The sequence below is a fragment of the Cynocephalus volans genome, chromosome 10 (assembly GCF_027409185.1).
Source record: "Cynocephalus volans isolate mCynVol1 chromosome 10, mCynVol1.pri, whole genome shotgun sequence".
Lineage (NCBI taxonomy): Eukaryota > Metazoa > Chordata > Mammalia > Dermoptera > Cynocephalidae > Cynocephalus > Cynocephalus volans.
The window spans coordinates 74,274,893-74,294,003 of NC_084469.1; the positions used below are offsets into that span (position 1 = coordinate 74,274,893).

A 19,111-nucleotide genomic window follows, 5' to 3' on the forward strand; every position below is an offset into this window, starting at 1 on the left:
GTTGAAAAAGGGGCTCCCTGCTGGGGGTGGGAGGCTACACTAAATGACTCTTGTTGTGGCCTAGTATGAGGGACCCCTGAGGCTACAGTGCTGGGACCTAAGGACATCTGCGGGGGGGTGGGGGGGTGGCCCGCAGACCCAGGAGCCCAGCTGAGAGCTGGTAAACACAGGCACTGAAAATTTCCCCCGTTGCCAAGCCTAAACTAATGATGCTAGTGAGGCGGGGTTTGCCGCCATGGCAAAGAAGCCCCAGGTCTCCTCCTGGGCTCTGAGGGGAAGGAGGGAGGGAAGAGACAGCCATGGGGATTCCCCATGGATGGCTCTTGCTCTGGGAGCCAGCACCAGCGGAAAAGGGGCTTTGGGAAGAAGACCATTTCCTGCCTGGGGTCTTTCTTTTTTCTCTTCCAAACAGGAAGTTGGCCCCAGAAAAGGCTGAAAGTGCTGCCCTTTGACCCCCAGGAGTTAGCAGCCAGGCCCTCACTAACAAGAGCCCTAAGAGCCAGCTCCGCAGGCCTCCGGCCTGACCTGCCATTTCCAGACACAGAGCAGACCTGTCCCGGCGCAGGCGGGTTCCCCCAGACTCCCTGGCACCTCTGGCGAGATAGTGTTGAGCAGGGGCCTCCTTGTAGTCCCTATCTCCCAGGCGGGGCTGCTCCTGAGAATGTCAGTGAGGAGGGAGAGGGTCTGGCCTCCCAACTCTGCTGAAAGCAGGAAAACCCAGGCCTCTAGAGGGGAGGGACAGCTGCAGGCAAAGGGCTGGCGATTCTCTGGGCCTGGAGCGCGTGTCCCTTCCCTTCTCACAGCCCTTCCACGGCTCCCCTTCACCTACAGCAAAAGCCACCGAGTGGTTGTGGCGGTCACATCTGCCAACAGAAGCATTAGCTTTAGCTCACATGCTTTAAAAAAATATTTAATGCATTGCTAATATTAGTCATGGTAAGTTTTCCCATAAAAGCGTGGGTTTCCTCTTAAGAAATCAGCACCTCTGACCACCCTGGGCGGACAGTCCCACATGGCCGCAGCTGCTGGGCTGAGAGTCGGCTGCTGCCTGGGATGGGGTACAGGCACCCCGTGCAGCGCAGTCCCCACCACTCCCTGCAGCCTTTCCCTGCACTCACCTCACTTGTTTAAATTACTGCCTTGCCCTTGGAGGCACTTGAGGTGTTTTTTTTTTCCTCTTGCCTAGTTCAGTTTCTCTTTGAACAGATGAGGAAACTTCAGTGAACGAGAGGGGAGGCACTGAGCTCAAGTCAGTGTGAGATACAGTCAGGCCAAGTACACGTGCCACTCTAGGGCTCAGAACTCCTGCAGGCTCCAGGTCCCTGCAGGGGCGACTGCCAAGAACAGGTTGTATTTATCGAGCCACATGGTGTGCCTCACGTGCTTCATGTCACTGGTTGTTCCCAACAGCCATATGAGGCAGGTACCACCATCATCATCCCGTTTTATGCTGAGGATCCAGAGGCTCAGAAGGAGCAAGTAACTATCCCAAGGCCCCACAGTCGATCGCTCATGAAACTGGAATCCCAGGTCAGGCGGTCTGAGGCCAGAGCCCACACTCCTGAGCATGACCGCTCCCCCTACCCCTCCAAGGCCAGGCCCCATACGGCCCCTGCCTCCTGCATCCCCACCTCCACTCCACCCTCCACAAACCCGCAGCTCCGGCCAGGCCAAACCCCCTTACTACCACCCAGACTTGCCCTGCCCCAACCAAAGTCCCACCAGCACTTTGAAGCTCAGCCTGCGTGATTCATTCTTAGTGTTAGTGGGTGTTTGCTCTGCTTTGCCTGCCTCACCAGCTGCTCCTGGAGGGCAGAGAGTCCTTCCAGCAGCCACACAGTGCTGTGGGCCTAGTAGGCATCTTTAAGTGTGGGAAGGGAGGGAGGGAAGAAGGGAAGGAGGAGGGAAAGAATGATGGATGGATGGAAGGATAGATGGATGGGATGGTAGGAGGCTGAAGCCAGAACCCCACCCCACCCTCAACCACACTGCAGTGACTGCCACACCAGTCCTAGAGGGGTCTTCCTGCTGGTCAGCTAAGTCTTCCTCCTAGAAGGGAGCGTAGAAGTCTCCCAAGGCAGTCAGCTCAGGGGCATCCCTGCCAGGGCCTCTCCTCACAGGCCTGGAGTGCCTAGACAGGCTGGAGAACCGGCTGGGCCAGACTACCCTGCAGCCCCTCCTCCCCCATAGTGCAGGGCTAGGGGCCTGGAGTCTGTCTGCTCTCCAGCCAAGGTTGCTTTGCCCAACCTGACTACCAGGCAGCTCCTAGGGTTCCCTGCCTTGAAATCCATGTCCAGGCGTGGACTACACAACAGCCCTCCAGACAAAACTAGCTTCTGACCCCAGCCTGCTTTCTGATTGGCTGTGTGTCTTCTGGTAAGCGCCTGCCTCTCTCTCGGCTTTAGTTTGCTTATCCGTACAATGGAAACAGGAACAAATGGGTTGTCCAAACCCCCATTGAGTAATGTGATTATACTGTTAATATTATCTTTCTGGCTTTCCTTGTCGCTCTGCACTCCCTCCCGAGACCCTAGTGGCTTGTCTACCTGGGGGCCATCTAGCCACTGGGGCATCCTTTCTGGGGCAGCGTGTCGGGGGCTGGAGGCAGAGGCAGCACCCAGGAACCCGCTGCAACTCTCAGCCTGCCGCCTCCCCCAACCCCCCTCCAGCACCACCCAGCTCCTCTGCCTGCTTTATCTACTAATTGCAGGGTTGCTAGATGCCAGCTGCTTCCCAGGCCCCAGGCGGACACCTCCCAGTGGAGCAGGGGCTCCCCGGAAAGCCTCCCAGTCTTCCTCCAGCCCCAGAGACCCAGCTGCACTGGGGGTGGTCTCCATGGTGCTCAGAACCCCCCCCCCCACCCACACACACACACCCCGGGGAGGGGGCCTGAAAAGGTGGAAACATGAAGCCTTTCTCCACGGCTTTCCCACATTCCCGGGCTTCCCTTACGTCAGAGAGGAGCATCCTGGCCTTCCCCTCCCCCACTCAAGAACTAGCCGTGGCTCTCCACTGCTGGACAAGTAAACTCCCACTCCACATCCTGGCACGAGGGCCACCCCAGACTCGCCCTTGAGCACATTCTCCAAGTGGTCTCAGCTCCCTGTTGCTCCAGGATCAAGTCCCAACAGGTCCTGTGCTGTGGCTTCTCTTCCTCCCCCACTGGCCTCCCCAGGACTGCCTCTGCACCTGCCCTACGGCCTAAGCATCAGCATCCTGGTCAGACTGGATGCCAGGTGTCTCCACAGTGACTTGGGGACATGCCTCCTCTGCCCACACCTGGACCTCGAGCTCTGAGGGAAGGGATCCTGCTGCAGGAATCAGAATCTCCCCAGAAAAGAGGGAGGGACTCATTTGGGGCTCATGCTCCTCCTCTGTTGAGTCATCATAACCTTCACAACAACCTGGGAGGTGGACAATAGCAAGATGAGGAAACTGAGGCCCAGAGAGGGAAGGGACCAGCCAGTCAGTGACAGGATCAGGATTCGAATCCAGACAACTCCAAAAGCTGGGCATTTTCAACCACGGCCCTCAGCCCAGGTCTGAGCCTGGTTTAGAGAGAGTGCTGGGTAAATGCTTATGGGAGGGAGAGGGGGAGGGAGGGAAGCCTGAGCTAATGACGGATTGAACAAGTGTCACCAAGCCCCCTGCCCTTCAGATCACTCTGCAAAGCCCTTCTCGTCCAGTGTCTCACTTGACTCTCTAACCGAGGCAGGTCGGAGTTGGGAACCTCATTACCTAGGTGAGTAAACGGAGGTCTGAAGAGTGAAGTGGCTTATCCCAGGGCACACAGCCACTGTGTCCTGGGAATCCCCAGATCCTTTTAACAGGGTCGTAATCCTTCAGTCCTTTGGCCCTTCCATTATAATAACCTGAGGGAGCATCCAAACAGATGCGGATTTGCCCACACCCCTAACTAGGCAAGAAGCTGCGCCTCTTGAGCCTCGGTTTCTATGTACGTAACACGGGGATGTGCTGTGAGATTGAGAAAGGATGTGTGTCAAGCCCCCAGCACAGGGTTCAGCATCCAGCAGTACTGTTGTTTGTCCACCTTTGTCCAAGGGAACCTGTCATGTCTGTGTGGGAGACCAGTTATCCAGGCAGGAAAAGCACACTTGTCCATGCTGAGGCAGAGATCCTTGTCCAGGATCTGCCTTTGCCTGAATGGACTGCCCCACCCAGCCCTGCCCAGCTCCCCCTACCCTCAGCCAGTCTCAGAAACCACCTGATGGCTCGCCCCATTGCCTAGGTGTCTTAACTCCAGAATCGAATAGGGCTGGGAGGTAGCAACGCTTGGAGAGCAATGACATCTTTGTCTGTCCTTGGACCACCACCCTCTCCATGCCAACCCCTGGCTAATACATTGGAGTCAGGTGGGTAAGAAAATCCGTTGGGAATTTGGCTGGTGGGAATCCTTTATCAGATAAAGCGTATCTGATCCTCCAATACCTAAGGGGTAAACTGAGAAAGCTTCCACGCTAGGAGGCATAGGGGCGAGAGAAAAGAGAGGTGCCATGCCAGGCCATCTACCTCTGTTATTTCTTTTGCTGCTCCTGAACTCCCAGTGAGGTGATCACAATTATTATCCCACCTCACAGGGGAGAAAACCGAAGTTGAGACTGTCAGTAGCTTTCTGAGGTCTCATTGCAACTAATAAGCAGGACTTGAGCTCCGGCCACTGCTCTCCAGAGCGGATGCTGGTGACTCCATTACACCAGTGCCTCATGGTGCACTTGGAATATAACACACACCCCTTCCCAGCCTCCAGGGACCCTCGAGGTCTGAGTGGTGTTTCTTTCCACAGCTTCATCTCCCACCATCGCCATCGCTGACTGGGTTCCAGCCCACTGGCCTCCTTTCTATTCCTCCAACACCCCAAGGTTATCCCTGCCCCAGGGCCTCCGGGCATGCTGTTCCTTCCACCTGGAATCATCTTTCCCTCCTTCACATCCTTCCGGTCTCATTTTAAATGTTACTTCCCAAAGGCAAGGAAGTGGCAAGGGCTTCCCTGGCTCGTCAAGCCACACAGATACTCCCTCGCCCGTACTTCCATTAACCTTCATTTCAATCCCTTGACATTTATTTTTCCGGATGGCTTCACCTTTTGTAACTGCCAATTTATTCGCCTGGCAAGTGCTGACTTCCCACTCCCTTGCCAGCTTGTGGGTTCCTTCTTTTGCTCACCTTGCTACCCTCGGCACCTACGCCTGCCACCGAGCAGGAGCTCACTAAGCACTGGGTGAATGAATGAGTGAGCGCGTGAATAAATGAACAATGCATGGCTAACTTTCCATGTTCTCTCCCAGGCCCCAGCTCTGGGTGCCCGAAGTCCAGCCCCAGAGGCTCAGGTCGGTCAAAGGCAGTAGGAGATGGAGCTATAAACCAAGGAGGGCAAATGGACTGTGCAAAGTTTTTCGAGAGGAAATTCAAAGATGCAGTGCTATTAAAAATTGATATTTCAATGAGATAATCCCTCTCCTAGGCTTTTAATTGATTGTCTAAAAAGCCTTCCTCTGTTGTTGTGTTTCTTTATTTGCAGGGACCATTAACTTTTTTATGGACGATCAAACCCAGATAGAGTAGAAGGGCTACCGCACGGCTGATTCAAAAACAGTAACCAGGGCGCCAGGGACAAACATCTCGGGGGTTGACCAGGAGTGGGGACATGGCCATGGCCGTGGAACTGGCCTTGGCTCTGGATACCGGCAAGTTGAAGCTGACTCCTTTGAGGAAGGGGGGAAGCCCCTGCATGTGCAGGACACACACACACACACACACACACACATACACGCCCTCCTCTGCCCCCAGCCCTAATGGGCACAGAGGCAGCAGGTGAGGGCTCTATGAGCGTGCAGAGCAACAGGCCCCCCAGCTGTAAGGGAGAGCCCCACTGTGGAAGCGGAGACCCCTGGGTTGCTCCCTTGCCACTGGTGGCCAGTTCCACGTCTGCTCCTGGCCTCTCTTCCCTCACTGGCCCCTCGCAGGGAGGGGCTGGAGGTGGATGAGGAGGAAGAGCAGGTGAGTGGGAGTCAGGGTGTCAGGGTTCTGCCATTTCCCATCACTGGGCCTCCGTTTCCCCATAGGTGCAGTGGGGGGAACACTAGCTGCTGTGTCAAGGGGTGGCTCTGAGGGCCGACTCACACAGTTGCCAGTCTCAGCATCCTTCTCCTGGCTCTGCACACATACCCCCTCCTCTTGCAGGCTCAGCTTGCAAGGCTTGTGGCCGCAGAGGTGTTCTGTGCACACCTGTCTGATGGGTCTCTGGCCCCATCTGCCTCCCCCCAACACCCACCCAATCCACCCACTCCATTATCCTGACAGGCAGCCTCAGGGAAACCCCCAGAGGGTCCCCGGTTGCAGTGGCAGGGGGCTAAGCCTGAGCCCTTTCTAACTGATTTGTCCCAAGCTGGCCTCCCCAGCTTGCTCTCTGCTGCTCCATGCCCACAATACCTCTTTTCTGGGAAGGAGAAACTTGCCAAGCAGGGCTGGCTTCATAGGCATGCGGGTGGCCTCTCCAGCCACGCAGGGCCCTGCACTTCCAAGAGCCCAGTGCTTGTTTTAATGCCTTATTGTTGCCACCTTGAAATTATTAATAATTTGTAAAAGGGGGTCCCACATTTTCACTTTGCACTGGGCCCCACAAATTATTTAGCCGATTTTGTTGCTAAGGGACAGAGCTGCTTTAGGAAATGGCCACAGGGTGGGTCCCCAGGGTACTGCCCCAGCCATTAGGCCATGGACTGTCCCCCTTAGAGGGCTGACCTTACCCCCATACCTTCCCCTCCTCTCCTTACCCAGGTCCTCCCAGCAGCAGCCCTGTGGCCCTCATGTCCTGTCTGCAGGGCCCTCCAGAGGATGAGGAAATTCATGGGGAATAACTTCCCCCGGCATCTCTAAATCTCAGACCCTGGACAAGGGGCTCGGAGGTATGGCAAGGGGTCCCCAAATCCCTATATTCAGCAAGCCTCATCCGTGGACTGAACAAATAACTTTTCACCCAAACAGGTATGACTCTTGTCAAGTGGAAGCTTGGAGTCTGCAGAGCAGATGACGCACAAATTAATTTAAATAATCAGTGAAACTTATAATAAATAGCCTTTGGTTAACTGGTTGTTGGTTTGGGGTTTTTTTGTATTTGTTTTTTTTTTTCAGGTACCTGGTATTAAAGCTACAAGTGCTTTGACCTTATGGGCATTAGGAAGATTTCATCCATTGGTGCCTGTCCTCAGAGGGCAACAGGATCACGTAGCAAAATGAAGCCAAAACAAAGACAGGTCAGTTTTAGAAATCTATCCTAAGGAAGTCTGTAAGCGTGTGTCATTCTATAAGTGTGGGTGCAAATATTTAGCCATAGGAGTGCTCATTGTGGCATTGTTTACAAAAGCAAAAATAGAGACAGCTAAATGGCCAGCGGTCAAGGGCTGGTTAAACAAAAGATGGTGCATTTCTCCGGGGGCATGCCGGACACTCAGGAATGTCCACCTTGTTAAAGAAGAGAGAGGGAGTGAAATGTTATTTTTGAAAAAGGAGTACAGCATGGACTAGGTTTTCTCTCTATGCACATGGAAGAATTGATACTGTCATGTTAGTCTCAGGGTCATTGTTTTTCTTCCTTCTTATCCTTGACTCTCCAGGCTCCCGGTGGCCAGTCACCAAGGAGTCAGGGACACTTGACTTCTGAAGATCTCTCAGATCTGTCCACTGCCACCACCTCTCCCCTGCGAGACTTACTTTTGCTTCTTGTCTTGCTCCCCAGTTCCAAGGAGGCCACTCCATCTATTCTCTAAGAGCAGCCAGAAGGACTTACTTCAAAATGCAAACTAGATCTTATCCCCTCCTCTGTATAAAACCCTTGACTAACTCCCTGGTACGCTTAAGATGGAGACCGAACCCTTGAACTGGCCTTCAAGACCCTGCGTGGCCAGACTCTTCCCTCTGCTCTGCCACTCTGGCCTCCTCCCCCCTCACTCTTTTCTGGGGGAGATAATAACTCTTTATTAGGATTCAGGTTCCAAACAAGATAGAAAGCAGTGGGAAGAGGGGTTCAGGTAGGGAATGATGAGGGAACACTAGGCTTGGTGAGCTGGGCCACTGCCGGAGGCCGAATGGGAGACCTGGGCTAGAAGGGGTCTAGAGAGGGGTAGACTGGGGCCAGCCTTGAGGAGCAGATAGGGGTCAGCAATGGTGTATCAGACATAGGGGACCTTGACATCCTCACCGCTGTCATCATTGCAGCACAGCTCAAGCACCAGTGCCTGTACAGGGCAGCCCAGCTTTCACTTCAACACATGGCTTATGATCTCTGTCATCAGCAGATCCAACTGCTCCTTGAGCTTGGCAGCTGGCATGAAGAAGAAATAGAGCATGGACACACCTGGGACAGCATGAGGATCTCTAATTTGTGCTCTGCCTTAAAGCAGTCAAGGAACTCTTTGAGGGTCATCTCATCGATAGGCTGTAGCCCCTGTACCCGAAAGCGCTCCCACAATGTCCACTCTCGGTTATAGTGATGTAGTGTGACAAGGGGTTCAGAGAAGTCAAAGAAGGGCAGGGCCAAGTTGAGAAAAACCATTCTTGTAGGAGTCAAGCTGTCAGTGCCCCTGTGCCACCTCGTACAACTCCAGACACACAAGGCCAACCACAGCTGCTGTGGTCGTGGCAATGGCTGGGGTGATCTTCCTTGCAATCAGCTTGCTCTTGAGCCAGTCTGCAGGGGGAATGTTGTAGTTTTCTGCCCGGAGGTTGGATATAGCCATGATGAAATCCATATGGAAGTTGCTGTTATCATCCTTCTCGAAGTCACCAGGTGCCTCTTGAATCCAGGGAGCTTGTCTGGGCTGGGCAGCATGGCCTTGAGCACCTCTAGATGGCTGTCATCAACAGAGGAGTTCTTAGATCCATGCCTGTCTTGTACTAGACCATGAACTCCTCAAGGGCATGGGCTATTCTTATGCACCACTGTGTTCCCAGTGTCCAGTGTCTGGCACACAGTAGGTGCTCAGATGCTTGTTGAATGAATCAATGAATCAGTAATGCAGGAGAGACTGGCCCAAGCACCCAGCCTCGCTTCACTGCTGGCTGGCCCCCTGTCCAGGGAACAGCTTGTCAGACCTGCTATTAGCTTATCACACGTGCACTCAGGAATGCAGCCCAAGGAGAACTGCCCAGAGAGAGCCATGTGCTGGGAGGTGGGGCTGGAATGTCATCCTGGGCCTCCTTCCTGAGAGCTTCTCTCTGAGTCCATCGGAAATCACCCCTTGCCCAGCCTCTTCCAGAGGCTTCCTTTCCACCCCCCTCCTGGTCAGTCCCCTTTGAAGTGAAGGTTACCAGGGAGGCTGGTTTGTGTCACTGTCGAGCTGGGGGAAGGGAGACAGGACAGGACCTCATCTTAACTGGTCAACTGGCCCAGATCTCAGTGCTCCTGTTCAGCTGAGGGGCCTGGGGCTCTCACAGACACCAGCCTCTCCCCAACACCATTGAAAAGAATTCACCAATCCGATGGCTGCACTGGAGCTGCCTGGGATTCCAGGGACTCCTCATAGCTCCAGACTGCATCTCTTCTGGGTCTGGCTCTCTGGAGCCTACCCTTTTCCCAGGAGCTGATCTGGGGGTGTTGGGGGAGAGAGGACCTTGCAGGAGGCCCCATGGGTGGACGACTGGGCAAGAATCTTCGTCTTCTGTCAAGGCCCCAAGAAATAGAGTCTCCATGGTTACCAGTTCAAGTCCTGGTGTGACTGTGCCAGATCCTTCTACTCCCTGGGCCTTAGTTTCCCTACCTGTGAGATAAGGATTGCAATGCCTACTCTGGATTGCTGCTGTGAGGTTCAGTAAGCTATACAGTATTTCCCCAGGTATGGACTCACACCACTGGGGTAAATAGAATGATGCGGGTCACTCTCCGCAAAGTGGAGTTTTTCTTCTCAGTCATTTTTCTTCTCAGACTCTGACTGTTGTCAAGGAAAAAGTCTCAGACAGGTGGTAGCAAGGGTTTTGCACCTCTCTGACACTTGGACTTTTTAAACAAAAGCCTTAGAGCTTCTTAGGCAGGCAATGTTAGCCCGCACAAATTTAACGTACTTGTTTTGTTTTCAAGGTATTTTATTTATACAGTTTGTTCTTGAGGCACATAGAAAAATGCAAGGTGATTTAAAGAAAGGTATTGAGCAAAGAAATAATACAGGAGATGCTTGAATCTGGCAAAAATCGTGAAGTGGCTGGAGTGGCCGGGGCCTGGGAAATACTTTCACAGTGTGGGTGAAAATTCTTTGAACACTGTCAAGTGAAGTACAAACACAGAGTGAAAGGGTCAGCCGCAGAGAGCGCTTTGCATTTCCTGGGAGAAAACCTCAGGCCTGGGGGGCTGAGGCCCAGAGAGAATTATTAATGATTTAAAGCAGTGACTTGTGATAATAGCCTTCCCTCCCTCCATCCTATGTTCCAGCTAGATGCTTCTGCAGCTATTATTTCGTTTAACCTCCTTGTTTCCATTTCCAGGGGAGGACATTGAAGCTCCCAGTGGTGAAGAGTCTCGAGCTGGAGATGCCTCTGTCCTCAATGAGCATTTTCAAGTGCACTGGACGCTGCCTCCTTCCCTCCCTCTCCAGCGTGAGGCCTGGTTAGGCCCTGAGGCCTGGGCTGCCCTCTGCACCCAGGAGGCAATCAGAATCCAGAACTTAACCTCCCACAGGGCACTGTCCCTGCACCACCCCCAAAATAGCCCATTGGAGGGGGGGAGTCAGAGGGAGTAATCACATCCCTTAACTTAAAGTAACAAATTTTGTACTTATACAATTGTTCTTTTTTTCCTTGAAAAATTTGCACATGGTCACTGTACAGAATTTAGAAAATGAATATGCAAAAGTAAATACAGAAGTACCATGGATGATAATGAACCCGTTTTGGGTCTGTCCCACCTGCCAGGTCCTGTTCCCAGGGATTTGTGTGTACTGTCTCATAATTCTAGAAGGGGAGAGTCTCTTATCATCATGATCTCCCCCACTTTACAGATTACAAAACTGAGGCACAGAGAGGCTGGGTAAGTTGCTCAGGTGTGGACCCAGGACTTGAACTAGTCGGTTTGATCCTGGAGCCTATGTGCCTAAACATTGTCCTTCTCTGCCTGGAGCCCTTCTGTCCTTCGGAGCAGAGCCTCTAGTGTGGGTCATATGGGGTTCACCTCCCCAATTTCCAGAGGGAAATAGAGGTGCAGAGGTGAGTTCACCTTATTCATTGCCTCAGTTTCCCCAGGCATCACATCCTGACTGGAGTTACTGATTACTAGGGCTGTGGTGTTTCTTCCCAGCCATGGAGGACCAGGTGAACCAGAGAAGAGGGGGGAAAGCAATAGGATTCGGGAAAAGAATGCTGCAGGTGCCTGCGCTGGTGCCCACCCACAGGCCCAGACATGGGCCTGGGGCTGCCATCACAGCTCCTGGGCTTAGCCATATGCTGCCCAGGAGAACGTGCCGCTGGGTTGCTCCCAACACCTCCACCGTGGCCACTCAAGCTCATTCCCTCCCAGATGAATGGGGCCACACGCCAGCGCCTGGAGCAACTGAAAGCCTTGATAATGCTCAGCCGAGAAGCAAAGCTGGTCTCTTGACCTAGAAAGAGTGCTGGCTGAGGAATGAAAATGTAATAAAATAAAATTGGTCTTCCTGGTGGGGCTGAGGGGCCCTCCCTGGTGGGGGCCATTTGGAGCTGAGCAGTCTGTGAGCTTCTCAGGATGGTGGTCTTTTAGCTCAGCAGGCTTAGGCCTAAAGGATTAAAGCAAAGCCAGCCAGGGGCCAGGGTGCTGCCCCCACCCCATCTGGGACCCCAGGTCCAGCATCAATGCTGGGGTGAAACTGGGACTGAGGACCCTGTCATGAGCTGGAGAGCCGTGCCTGGTTGTCATGTCCTCATTTAATCTCCTTTAGAAAGTGCTGGGGGTGGAGGGGACATCTGTAGGTTCATCTGTAGATTTGGGGGCAGCCCTGGTCCCACGCTTGATTTTAAACGTGAGGGCCCTGAGGTCGTGGGAGGGGAAATTACTTGCCATTGGCCTCACAGCCAGAGGGATGTCAAGCTGTGGCTGGGACATTTAAGTTCCACATTTAAGTCTTTTCTTGGTGATCCACTGTGTCCTCCACCCCCCAGCCCCTGCCCCCCACCCAAGGGTTGAGTGAAAACTTATAGGGTGCACCTTCCGAGTTCAAATTTGGAATTTGGAACTTGGGAAGATTTTTCAGAGTAGTGGATGGGCAAATGCTTGATTAGGTAGCACATGAATAAAATAGTTTCATATTTTTGAGATGTGATATATGAGGGGTCTTCAAAAAGTTCATGGAAGGATTTGTATTATCTTTAATTCAATTTTTCCATGAATTTTTTGTAGTCTTCTCATATATGTACTATATGTTATATTGTGACATATATCATATATTTGTATTGTGTGTGTGCATGCATGTGTGCATGCATGTGTGTGTGTGGAATCATACAGTATATACTCTTTTTTGTTTGGCTTCTTTCACTTTTACTCAGCATAATTATTTTGAGATTCATCCATGTTACTGCACGTATCAGTACAATCATGTGTCACTTAATGATGGAGGATACATTCTGAGAAATGTGTTGTTAGGTGATTTTATCACTGCACAAACAGAGCGTACTTACGTCAGTAGGCGATAGGAATTTTGCAGCTCCATTGTAATCTTACGGGATCACTGTTGTACGTGCAGTCCGTTGTTGACCAAAACGTCAGTATGCAGTGCATGACTGCAGTTTGTTCCTTTTATTGCTGAGTTCTATTCCAATGTATGTCTATATCTACCAAATTATTTTAAAATGCAAAGTAGTAGATGGTGACAGAAAGCAAGTGAATGGTTGACAGGCAGGGAAGTGATAAAGAGAAATGTAAGAGAGGGGAAGAAACTATGCAATGATGGAGATATGTTCACTATCTTGATTGTGCTAATAGTCTCGTGGGTGTATACCTGTGTCAGCACTCATCAAATTGTTCATTTTAAATATGTGGAGTTTATTGCATGTCAACCATACTTCAATAAAATTATATGTGTATGCATATATATGCACACACACGCATATGTGGTATGTGTATATATATGTATCATCTATACACAGACACACCCCCCACAGGTCTCATGGTGCTAGTTACATATATATATATAGTCCTTTATTGGCTGGAGTAGAGTATGTATATATGTAACTAGCACCATCAGACCTAGGATTTAATGGATATTATTGCTTAGTTCAAGGACAGAGCAGGAATGATGTTTATGGGATTTTTTGTTTTTGCTTCTGTTTTTTAAAGTAAATTGGCACTTCCGTTTCTGGGATAATGGAGTAGGCCTCCTTTTCCCTGTTCCTCCCCCGAAGTACAACTAAAAACCCTGGAAATCATGTGTAAAACAAATACAAAAAGTCTCTGAAAGGTGGAGAGAAGAAGGCAGACAGGCTAGGGAACATGGGACCCAAGCAACAACACAGTGGTGATTTTCCTGCCTTTTCCTTTTGCCTCATACATGGCACACTTGGAGCTGAAGAAGCCAGCAACCCAGGAATGCCAATAGACACAGACAAAACAACAACAACAAAAACAAAAAAAACAAAAGCCTGCTCTCTCTAGCCAAGGGATCAAAGAAGAGGGTATCCTGGCAAAACAAAATATTTTTAGGCAATGACCAGTCTCAGCCAAAAACCACAGAAAAAAACTGTGGTCCCACCTCTAACCACACCAGCAAAGGCTGAGTGAGGACCCTAGATTTCCACCCTCACTAGGCTGTGACAGGCACCCCAACATCCCATCCAGCCAATAATGAGGCTCTCCTGCTGCAGTGTCAGTAGACCTGGACTCCACCTGACCTGACAATAATGAGATGTCCCCTTCCCTCACCTTCTGGGGTGTCAGAGGAGGCCTAGTGGAGAGTCATCACGATGGTAACAGGGCCACCCCCATGGTGGTGTCGGTGGAGAACATGAGAGCTGGAACTCCCACCCCTGCCCAGCAGGAATGAGCAGCAGCCTCCGAGGTGTCGGCAGAGGCCACGTGGAGAACCTGGATTTTCACCTCCGCCTGACTGTAAGCAGACGGCGCTCCCCTTCCCCTGCTGGAGCAGCATGAGAGAAAGTCAGCTAACACAGAGGCTTAAACAAGATCTAGTTTCATAATCTAATATGGAAATGTCCAAAATGTTTCCAAAAAGCACTCATACCAAAATTCAGAAAGATCTCAAACGGAGTGAAAAAAGACAGTCAATAGATTCCAACACTGAGATGACAGAGATGTTAAGTTATCTGCCAAAAAAAAAAAAATGATCTGACAACTATTGTAAAACTGCTCCAACGAGCAATTATGAATATGCTTGAAACAAATGAAAAAAATAGAAAGCCGGCAAAGAAACAAGATATAAAGAGATCCAAATGGAAATTTTAGAACTGAAAATCCTGGGTATAGGATTCTGAGTTGACTACTCTTTTCTTTCAGCACTTGAAAAATATTATTCCACTTTCTTCTGGCCACCATGATTTCTAATGATATAAAAAGCTTAGTGGGTGGCTGGACAACAGAAAAAAGGGGACAGAGGAAGGAATCAGTGAACTGGAAGAGAGAACAATAGAAATTGCCCAATCTGAATAAAAGAGAGAAAATAGGCTGAAAAATAAAACAAAAATAAACAGTGCCCCAGGGGCCTGTAAGACTATAACAAAAGATCTAATATTTGTGTCATCAGAGTCCCTGAAAGAGAGGAGAAGGCAGGGCTGGAAAAGTACTCAAAGAAATAATGGGTAAAATCTTCCCAAATTTGGTAAAGGACATTGACTTACAGATTCAAGAAGCTTAGTGGCATGGCCTTGTAACACCAAGGTCTAGAGTTCGAATCCCCATACCAGCCAGCCACAAAAAAAGAAAAGAAAAAGCAGCAGCAGCAGCTGAGTGAGTCTGAAAGACAACAGCACAAAGAAGTTCATTCCAGGATACATCATAATTAAACTGAAAACTAAAGGTAAAGAAAAAAAAAATCTTGAAAGCAGCCAAAGGAAATGATACTTTACATATAGAACAAACACCATTCCAATGACAGCAGATTTCTCACTAGATATCATGGTGGCCAGAGGGAAGTGGGACAATATTTTTCAAGTGCTGAAAGAAAAGAACAGTCAACCCAGAATCCTATACCCAGTGAAAATGTTCTTCAGGAATGAATGGCAAATCCAGATATTTCAAGGTAAAGGAAAACTAAGAGAATTGATACCTACCCTAAAAAATGGCTAAAGGAAATTGTCTAAACAGAAATGTTAAAGAAGGAAATTTGGAACATCAAGAGGGATGAAAGAACATGGTACACAAACATATGGGCAAATAAATAGACTTTCATTCTCCTCTTGAGTTTTCTAAATTAGGTTTGACAGCTGAAGCAAAAATTATTACACCATTTAATGTGGTTCTAAATGTATGTAAAGGAAAATTTTAAGACAATTATATTATAAATTAGGGAGCATAAAGGAACCTAAAGGGAGGTAATGTTTCTATACTTCACTCAAACTGGTAAAATGATCACACCAGTAGACTGCAATAAGTTAAATAGACACAATGTAATAGTTACAGCAACCACTAAAGAACTATACACAAAAATAAAAGTTCTTGGAAAAATAAATTAAAAGATATGAATTTTTCCATGAACTTTTTAAAGTACCCTTGTATTAGTCAGGATTCTCCAGAGAGACAGACCCAATAGAACAGATACGTAGATAGATAGATGGATAGATGGACAATAGGGGATTTATTAGGGGACTTGGCTCATGGGATTATGGAGGCTGAAAAGTCCCACGATAGGCCATCTGCAAGCTGGTGACCCTGGGATTCTGGTAGCATGGCTCAGTCCAAGTCCAAAAGCCTCACAACCAGGGAAGCTGATGGTGTAATTTTCAGTCGGAGGTGAAAGGCCTGAGGACATGGGGGCCGCTGGTGCAAATCTGAGAGTCCAAAGGCTAGAGAGTCTGAAATTCTGGTATCCAAGGACAGTAGAAGAGGGGTGTCCCAGCTCTAGGAGAGAGAGAGCAAATTTGCCTTTCCTCTGTCTTTTTGTCCTATCTGGTAGGTACCTAGCTGACTGGATGGTGCCCACCCACATTGTGGGCAGATCTTTCCCACTCAGGCCACTGACTCACACACCAATCTCCTCTGAAAACACCCTCACAGACAAACCCAGAAAGAATGCTTTACCAGCTATCTAGATATCCCTTAACCCAGTCAAGTTGACACCAAATATTAACCATCATAGTAGACTTCAGAGCAAAAAAAAATTACCAGAGACAGAGAGGAACAGTATATAATAACAAAAGAATCAATCTAACAAGAATATATCCTTAATGTGTATGCACCAAAAATTATAGAACCACAAAATATGTGTAACAAAAACCAATAGAACTGAAAGAAGAAATGGACAAATCTACAGTTATAGTTAGAAACATCAACACCTTTCTCCAACTATTGGTAGAACGACTAGGTAGAAAATCAGAAAGGATATAGAACTACAATCAAAGCTCTCACCTTAAAGACCTAGAAAAAGAAAAGCAAAATAAACCCAAAGCAAGAAGAAGGGAGAAATAATAAAGGGAAGAGCAGAAATCAGCAAAATCTAAAAATAAAAAAAAAAATAGAGAAAATCAATGAAATAAACAGCTGGTTCTTTGAAAACATCAATAAAAACAACAAACCTCTGTCAAGACTGACAGAGGAAAAAAGAGTAACAGAAGACACAAATGACTTATATCAGGAATAAAACAGGGAATATCACTACAGACCCTGCAGATATAAAAAAATAAAATAAAATAACAATAGTAAGAAAAAAGTACAAACAACTCTATACACATGAATTTGACCCGGATGAAATAACCTCTCCCCCCCAAAACACAAACTACCACAACTCATGAACATGAAATAGATCATTTGAATAGCCTGATAACAATTAAGAAAATTGGGTTTCAATTTTTAAAATTCCCAAAAAGAAATCTCCAGATCTAGATGTTTCTGTTGGAGAACTCTACCAAACATTTGAAGAATTCTCACAGTTTCTTCCAGAAAATAGAAGAGGGAATACTGTTGAATTCATTTTATAAAGTCAGTATTACCCTGATACTAAAACCAGATAAAGATAATACCAAGAAAGAAAGGGAGAGAGGGAGGCAAAGAGAAAACCACAAACCAATACCCCTTATGAATATAGACACAAAAATCTTAACCAAATATTAGCAAATAAAATTCAGCGATATTTAAAAAGAATTATACACCATGACCAAATGAGGTTTATTCTAGGAATGCAAGGCTGGTTTTTCACTTGAAGCTAATTAAAAAAAAATTGAAGTCAATTAATGTAATCCACCCTATTAACAGGCTAAAAAAGAAAAATCACATGATCATACCACATATCAGTCAATATAGAAAAAGCATTTGACAAGATTCAACAATCATTCACAATAAAATTTTTTTTAAAAAAAGGGAGAGGAGAACTTCCTCAATTTGATGAAGAAAATCTACAAAAAACCTACAACTAACATTTATACTTAATGATGAAAAATTGAATTCTTTCTCCCGAGATCAGAACATGGCGAGGATGCCAGTTCTCACTGCAACATAGTGCTGAAAATTCTAACCAGTGCGATAGAGCAGTAAAAGATATACAGATAGGAAAGAAATAAAACTTCTCTATGTGCAGAAGATGTGATTATCTATGTAGAAAATCTCAGAGAATCTACCAACCCCCCCCCCAAAACTCCTAGAACTAATAGGTAAATTCAGCAAGATTTCAAAAGACAAATATACCAAACAAAAAAGTTATTTCTATATACTAGCAATGAACTCGTGGGCAGCAAAATTAAAAATACGATGCCATTTAAAATTGCCAAAAATAATTAAATAAAATGCGTAGGTGTAAATCAAATTAAAAATGTATAGGACTTGTATGCTGAAAACTGCATAATAAAAGCTGCATAATGCTGATGAAATAAATCAAAGACGATATAAATAAATGGAGACATATACTGTGTTCTTGGATTGGAAGCCTCAACATAGTAAACATGTCAATTCTCTCCAAACTGATATACATGTTTATTGCAATTTCTATGAAAATCCCAGCAAGGTATTCTATAGATAAATATAGATAAGATTATTCTAAAATTTATATGGAAAGGCAAAGGAACTAGAAGAGCTAAAACAATTTTGAAAAAGAATCAGCTAGGAGGAATCAGTCTACCTGATTTTAAGACTTATTATATAGTTATAGTAATCAAGACTGTGTGCTATTAGCAGAAGGATAGACACACAGATCAACAGAACAGAAAAGAGAACCCAGAAATAGGTCCAACTGATTTTTGACAAAGTTACAAAAGCAATTCAATGGAAGAAAGAGAGCCATTTCAGCAAACAGTGCTAGAAAAATTGGACATCAATAGGCAAAAATAACAAAACAAACGCAAAACAACACAAAACCTCTACCAAATCTCACATCTCCTCCAAACTTTAACTCAAAATGGATCACAGACTTAAATCTAAAACTTAAAATTATAGAACTTTTAGACTAAAGCACAGGAGAAAATCCAGAGTTCTTAAACTTGGCACCAAAAGCACGGTAAAAAGAAAAATGGGTAATTTGGACTTTATCAAAATTTAAAAATTTTGCTTTGTGAAAGACCCTGTTAAGTGAGTGAAAAGTCAAGCTACAGACTGGGAGAAAATATTTGCAAAACACTTATCTGAAAAAGGACTAGTATCTAGAATATATAAAGAACTCTCAAAATTCAAATATATAAAGAACTCTCATATAATCAAATTAGAATATGGGCAAAAAACATTAAAAACAATTCATTGAAGAAAATACACAGGCAGCAAATTAGCACATGAAAAGATGTTCTACATCTTTTGAACATCTAAGATACTTTACATCATAGCCATTAGGGAAATGCAAAATTAACCACAACAACATATCACTACACACTTATCAGAGTGAATTAAGACAAAACAAAACAAAACAAAAAACTAGTGATAACACCCAATGCTGGTGAAGATGTGAAGAAACTGGATCATTCATACGTTGCTGGTGGGAATGTAGAA

At 47.3% G+C, this 19,111-nt stretch overlaps 1 pseudogene; it reads right to left on the reverse strand.

The window, feature by feature from the left end:
- Positions 1-8,069: 8,069 nt before the first annotated feature.
- Positions 8,070-8,756, reverse strand: LOC134387444 (ubiquitin-like modifier-activating enzyme 1; annotated as a pseudogene).
- Positions 8,757-19,111: the final 10,355 nt, after the last annotated feature.